The following is a 7462-nucleotide window of genomic DNA, read 5'->3' on the forward strand; positions in this document are numbered from 1 at the left end:
TGTTGAGCGTCTGCCTTCGGCCCAGGGTGTGATCTTGGGGCTCGGGCTTCCTGTGGGGAGCCTGCTTCTCCCTCTGCCTATGTCTCTGAGTTTCTCTCTGTGTCTCTCTCATGAATAAATAAATATTTTTAAAATGTTATGTGCAAATGACTTATTAAGGAAGTCCTATGATGGAGAATAGTAAGGCAGTGGAGCAGAAGGGCAGGGAGGAGAGGAAGACCAACAGGTGGCATTAACAGTAGAGTCCCAGAGAGAGCAGCTTTATCTGAATGCTCAGGGGAGCTCAGGGTATGAAGGATACCTCAGAGTTGGATATCCAGGAGGGAAGAGGGCTGGGATCCGGTCTCGTCACCCACAAGTCAAGGGCTCCAGAGACAAGGTGGGATGGAAACTGACATTTCTGATTTTTTTTTTTCCCTCTGTGGGCAAAACACCTCCAACAGCATGAAAGAGATGTCTGAAATCAGTCACAGATTCAGTGTGTTCAAAGTCAACTGAATCAGAACCTGGGATTGGGACATGGAAATGGTATAAGGACTTGAGGGTGGAGCACTGACACAATCCACCTCAAGGAGGAAAATAAATAGAGAGCTAGGATATTTGGTCCAAACAGATCTGAAAATGAGGCATGAATGCCAAAGAATATCCTCTATGCTATATGCCAACCACCAAACTGCTGTATGCCAACTGTCAGGTGTCCCAGTCCACCCTGGTTGCTACCTGGTGACCATGGCCAAACTCATTCGGGGCCTGTTGTCAGACAGTTCACAGTTAATCAAGTTTGTCCATGGTGACCTGTAGTTGGATAAATCAAATCTACTATAGGCACATATTCTTGTAACTGTGGATGTCAGCATCTTTGCGTGGCTGAAGATTCAGGAAGCTGTGAATTAAAGGTAATCAGATCATGCCATTGCCAAATATGCTACTTTGGTATATTTTAAAAAAAAATATTTTATTTATTTATTCATGAGAGACACAGAGAGAGAGGCAGAGACACAGGCAGAGGGAGAAGCAGGCTCCCTATTGGGAGCCTGGTGTGGGACTCGATCCCAGATCCTGGGATCACTCCCTGAGCCGAAGGCAGATGCTCAACAGCTGAGCCACCCAGGCATCCCATGCTTTGGCATACTGATTATTTTGAGCTGAAGGCACTTGGGAAACAGCAGATACAGGAAGGTCTCTCTGGCCTCACCTTTCCTACCTAGAAGCTGACATTGAATTTCCTGTGAGAAAATTGCCTTCCCCATACCAGGAAGATAAGAATATTCTTGCCACCAGAGACTAATGCCAAAATGGGAGTCAATGCCAAAATGGGCCTGTACAAACAAACCTCCCCCAAATAATCCTTCTTCACCCTTAGTTTCCCCCATATACTTCCTGGTCACCACCACACTATTTATTCCCTGCAACCTAGGCCCCTCTGTTTTGTGACATCACCTCAATTTATTGTTCTTGATGTAAAAAGGGGCTGTTAGCTTTTGAGCCTAATGGCTTCTTCAGGTTTTTGTTTTCTTTTTGAAAGCTCCCATGTATACCTAAAAATATTAAATTTATTTGTATGCTGTATGCTTTTCTTGCTCATCTGACTTGCATCATTTCAATTCTTAGGCCAATCACAAAACCTAAGAGGGTAGAAGGAAGTTGTTCTTCCCCTATAGAACTCAAGCAGCAAACCCAGCAGATCATCATCTCCAAGGAGTGCTTGTGGGTTGGTTTTCAAATCTCCATGGACGTGGTAAGCAGAGCAGTTGCATGAGTCCTGAAGAGTATGGCAGGTTTGTGGTCGCCCTCTGGAGTGCATGGCAAATTCTCAAGCAATCTTTCTGGGACTTAAAGCAGGTGAGCACAGACAAGAAAGGACAGAGTGGCCCTGTTGCGGTGAAGAGGGAAAACTGGAAATCAATCCATGTGTGAGAGGTTGCTGATGGGGATTTTTCATTTGTCCCAGAATGTTGCCTGTTGGCCAAATCTGAAAACCATAGTACCTCACATTCTAAAGAGCTGCCAAAGACTAACACAGGGGACCCAACTAGGTTTGCCGGAATCTGCCAATAAAAATAAATATAGGATAGCCATTTAAATTTAAATTCCAGATATATAATAAATTACTTTTAGTATAAATAAGTCCTAAATGCTGCAGCATACTGAAAAGTTGTCTATTCAATAAGTATGTCCCATGCAATACTTGGGATATAATCTTACAAAAACAATTTAAAAAATCTGAAATGTAAATTTAACTGAGATTCCTGTATTTTATCTGGCAACGTGAGGTCCAATACTTGCAATCCAGGGCTTATTAAAATGTGGCAGAAGCATCTCTGATCTCACCTGTTGACAGCCCAGCCTCACTGCCCCTCTTGTCTACATACTGAGAAGACTGGGAGAGGAGAGGGTCACTGGGGGCAGTTTTGTGGAGATAGCATTCTGGGGAATGAGGTTGTCTCCTTCCTTCCTCACAGAGGAGGGAACGAGAATTTTATGTTTCTGTCTAAAGCAAGAAAGGTGCAAAATCCTCGAGGGCACTTATAGAGATTAGAGGTATATGCCCTGCAAGGAGAGGAGATTTTGATTTTCTGGTTGGATAAGATCTCGCTGATTAGCCCCTGTGCCTACCGAGCAGGAGAAACAGAGGGTAGGGTGGCAGGGAAGATGAGTATGCTTCACCATTTGGCTTGGTGAAGATGAACCCACGCATCCAGGGGGTGCTGCACAAGGTAGCTGGGCTTGAGCAGGTGTTCTGATATACCCCCTGGAGGGATGCCTGCTAGGCAAAGCACCACTAGCAGCAGAGGTCATGGGGAATGCCCCTGCACAGAGGCTTTGGGGCTGGGGGGCTGTATTAGGGTAGAGATAGAGCTGGATTTCCACTTCAGGGAACTGTAGGGTATGGAGAAAACTCAAGGCTCTGTGATAACTCACCCCTATGCTTTCCAGTAATAGGAGGCCTAACCCAAGGTCTGGAGGTTCTGAAGGCTAGAAGGTGAAGGCCAGAGAAGTAGCCACAGCCAACAAGAAGAGGCAGGTCTCTATGGCCAAGGAAGTATGATGTTTCTGCTCTCACTGCCTCCTCCTACTCCACCTGTTCCTCAACCTCAGAAGAGGCAGAGCCTAGGATGGAAGGAGAGTGGTGTGTGCAAGCCTCCCACTCAACATGCACACTGTGTCCTCAGCCCAAAGTCTCACTTGGGGGAGGGGGGCAGAGAGCATTGAAGTGCGTATAAAATTAAAATTTAAAACTGGTCCAAACCAATATTAATAATGAAAATTCACTAAATACTTTGGAATCTCCCCAAGATGTCATAAAGAGAAAATGTGGATTTGATAAAGTGGGAATAAAAGGAGAGATGGGGAAGGAAAAGAACTCTTTTATGTCTAACTCCAAGGGGTATAAAAAGGTTCATAAACCAGTGCCATCTAGCAAAGAGGAATCCAAGAAGGGAGATTCCCCTGGTGATGGGACAGCCGGGGCTCTGGGAGGGGCTACGCATGGAGGGGATGTGGTCCTGTTGCCCTGCCTGCAGCACTGCTGGAAGAGCAGGGAAGGGAGAAGCACCCCTGCCAGGCCCAAGACACCTGGACAAGTGTCCTCATGGAAGACACCCCCAGGGCCCAACCCAGCATGGGAGCCAGGGAGGTTCCGTGCCCCCAGATTGAGCCTGGGGTCTGGATTCGAAAGTGTGTAAATAACTGAATGAATGTGGGTGACTTTTAAATGCGGATTATAACCAATAAGAGTTTAAGTTGGTAAACTGCACCAGTTATCATTCAAATCATCTCTCTTTGATATTGGAATAATTTCTACTTATATGCAACACCACTGAGTAGATGCATATGAAAATACATTCACGTAAAAATGCCTTTGGTATGATGAATTCTGTGATTCTGCTCCAGTTCTGATTGTATCTTATGAATAAAAGTTCCTGGGTGAGGACTCAGCCGACAGCTGTGCTGATGATGTACGAGGCAGGGCTGGCCCTCGTTCCCATTTCCACGCTTGCGACTGCCCCAGAGGGCTTAGCGAGGTAAGAACTTGCATATGTCGGTGAAATGGGAAGCCCTGACTTGCTGCTTGGAAGCGGATCTGATAAAGAAGGCAGGCCCCATTTTTCCATAGTCAATTCCAGCTGACAATCTTTGCTCTAAGCTCTACTTTCTTTGGTCCCTTTCACCATGTCAGACACAATGCATTGCTTTTTTTTTTTTTTTTTTTTTTTTTTTCTGTAGAAGCTGTCATAAGTATTTTTCCAGCTTGCTAATCCATGATTTTTTAAAATGATGGGTAATAATATTCACACTGATCTTGCAAATCGGAGTTTGTGATAACTAGCCCTTTCCCATATACCGTAATCGCTCAAGTCAAAATGGGCGATCACAAGTTTGCAAAGTTGGATGGAAAAGAGGCAATATTTAAAAATCATAGTTGTATTGAGTATTGAGGTTGAGAGGTTAGCAAAATTCTCTTATCTTTTTTTCCTGGCTGCCTTGTTAGGTCAGGTGATTTTTAGGAGAGGATTATCATTAAATAATGTCTATTTTCTGTAGCGTGGTACCCTTGAGAAAATTACTTAACCTCTTTGCACCTTAGCTGTATCCTGTTTAACGAGGATAATAATAGCATTTACCTCTTACAGTTGTTAAGGTTAAATAGGCTTTTATAAATCTCTATCTGTATAAATACAGGTCTGGATACGGATACTGAGATATAGATAGAATCTTAAATCTGTTCCCAGCACAAAGGAGACTCTTAATAAATATTATTTTGGGTAGTACTGCTATTATTATTATCAGTTTTCAGGGCAGTATGGCATAGTAGCAAAATCACACATAGGTTTTAGGGAAAGTGAATTCTCAAGACATAGCTCTGCCATTACTGAGAGACCTTGAGCCCAGGTTAATGAGCACAGGAGTTGAATCACGAAATGGGCAAAACAATGCTCTTGGTACATGATATTCAGTAAGGAAAGTGAGGACTGAATAAGGTAATGCATGTTAGTGCCTGGCACCTAGCAGTCCTCAGTACATATTAGCTTCTTCCTCCATTTTTGGAGGGCCAGTAAAAGACCCTAGGTTTTGCATCTTTACATTCATTTCTTTGTCCTGATACATTTCACTCTTCTCCTTCATTCTGACAAAATGAAATAAAATACATTTGAAATAAAATACATGATTTCCCTGGACCCCATCCTACCCTATTTTTCTATGGAAGGATTAACATATCAGCAACACTCAAATAGGGGAGTTGAAATGACTCATCTTTGTTCTCAGGACCCCTGAGTCTAGTTAAGTAATTTAATTTAGTGAACAGTACGCGCCCAGGTGAACATGTGAGAGTGATTTGGTTTTCCTCTCTGAACCTCCTACTGAAATAGGATAGTCCCAGCAACTGCCTCATCTGACTCCCCAAGGTTTGAACTTAGGCACCTCCCTGACCTTAGGAAACACTTGGGATACCCGCGAGGTAAGCTCAACTACAGAGCCACATTCTCTGCTATAGGAGCTGTGGGCAGGTGAAGGGGTGTCAGATGACCTAGGTGGTCTTCCATCCCAGCTCCACAATGGGAGCTTTGAAAAATCTCTGTGGCCAGCCTGCATCCCCAGTGCCACTTAATCAGAATAAAAAAAATATCTATCATCTATCTATCTATCTATCTATCTATCTATCTATCTATCTATCTATCTATCATCTATCTATATCATCTATCTCCAGGTGGTTTTGATGTGCAGTTAAGACTGAAAACAGCCATCTCTGGCAACTCCACTCAGACCTTCATGCGACAGGGAAATGCTTTGGTAAATACAATGACCGTTACTTTTCAAATGTAATGGAACCTCATAATTCTATTTAGCATGTGCTAACTCTTCTGGCTTTTTGGGGCTACTAAACTATTTTTAAAATTCTATCAAATTGTATTGTGGTATTAGCTTACATCGAATAAAAATGTACCTATTTTAAATGCATAATTCACTGGCTTTTGACAAATACATATACACACTGAGGGTGGCAGAGTATGCCGCCCCAAAATACGTCACTGTGGTACGAGTGTTATTTTGAGTTAGAGGCACTTGAAAAATAGCAAATACAAGAAAAACACCCTGATCTTTCTTTTTCTTAAAAACAGGAGATGAAATTCCCACGTGAAAGATGTTCTTCCAGCACCAGAAGCAAAGGAAATTCCTCTTACCAAGGATGAGAAGTGGAGACCTAGAGAATTCTACACAAACAGACCTTGTTAAAATTACTCTTTGCTTCCTCTGGCCTCTCCCCACCTAGTGTAGTTACTTTTTAATAATTGCTTCTCTTTGTTCAACCTACTATCAAAGCCACTTCTTCGGGTCTTCACTCCTTATGAAGGTTCCCGTGTTAGGTAAAGCTTATACAAATGTGTGTGCTTTTCTCCTGTTAATCTGTTTGATGTCAATTTAATTCTCATGTCCAGCTGAAAAGCCCTAAGATGGTAGAAGCAACAATTTGCATCTCTTACAATGCTGATGTAACCACTACCACAATCAAGACATAGGACATTTCCAGAAAGTTCCTTCGTCCCTTTGCAGTTAGCCTCTATGCTCCTCTAACCCCATCTCAGGAAACCAATGATTTGCTTCCTGTCATCAGAGATGAGTTTTGGGATTATACTCTATGCAACGTTTTGTGTCTGGCTTTTTTTGAACAGAATAATGTGTTTGAGATTTATCCATGTTGTATGTATCAATAGTTCATTCTTTTTATTGCTAAGCAGTAATCTAGTCTCTGAATATGGTACTACTTATTTATCTATTTACCTCTTGGTGAGCATTTACTACTTAATTCTGGTATCAATATTTTTTTTGGTACTTCTCTCTGCATTTTTTCTCTCCTAGATAGTTTACAGTGAGAACAGGGAAGGTGATATGTCACCAGAGCCCCAATTTTTCTAAGAATTCCAGGGTTGGGTTCAAGTAACATAATTAGTAGTAATTTGGCACCTGGTCAAATTCTTCTCCATGATATAAAATGGAATCACGTAGCTATACCATTTGTTTTCCTAAGCGCTCAGAGCTGTTGGTTTATGTGAACTCATAGACACTGCTCACCCCAGGCAGTTTCATTGATTCTGGGTTGCTATTTATTCCATTATAGTCTAGCTTAGTTATTCACTAAAAGCTTAAGTGACTCATTTAATAATATTTCTTTTGGCTACCTATACTTAACTTTTGTGTTTTATGGTATCATAACAGAATGGATAAGTTCAGCTATGTAGCTGATTCATAAAGCCCTTAAAATATCTCCAAGCTGCCAGTTATTCCCAGAGTTAGTTTTGTAAAGCAAGCTTGTGACACACACACACATTTTATATGTATATATATATATATATATACCTTATATGTATACATGTATATATGTATCCTTTTCACTTTATATTAGAAAATAAAGACTCTGCTATGCCAATAAAGCCTCTTGTAAACACTTTTTACTGGCAGC

The 7462-nt window shown here is 42.0% G+C and overlaps 1 long non-coding RNA gene across 1 annotated transcript; it reads left to right on the forward strand.

Annotated features, from left to right (window-relative positions):
• The first annotated feature begins 3776 nt into the window (after positions 1-3776).
• On the forward strand, positions 3777-7114 carry LOC129507227 (uncharacterized). Its single transcript, XR_008663952.1, has 3 exons — positions 3777-4025; positions 5711-5793; positions 6123-7114. It is a non-coding gene; the product is annotated as an uncharacterized LOC129507227 (long non-coding RNA).
• The last annotated feature ends 348 nt before the right edge of the window (positions 7115-7462 follow it).

This window comes from Nyctereutes procyonoides, unplaced genomic scaffold (assembly GCF_905146905.1).
Source record: "Nyctereutes procyonoides isolate TBG_1078 unplaced genomic scaffold, NYPRO_anot_genome, whole genome shotgun sequence".
NCBI classification, from domain to species: Eukaryota; Metazoa; Chordata; class Mammalia; order Carnivora; family Canidae; genus Nyctereutes; species Nyctereutes procyonoides.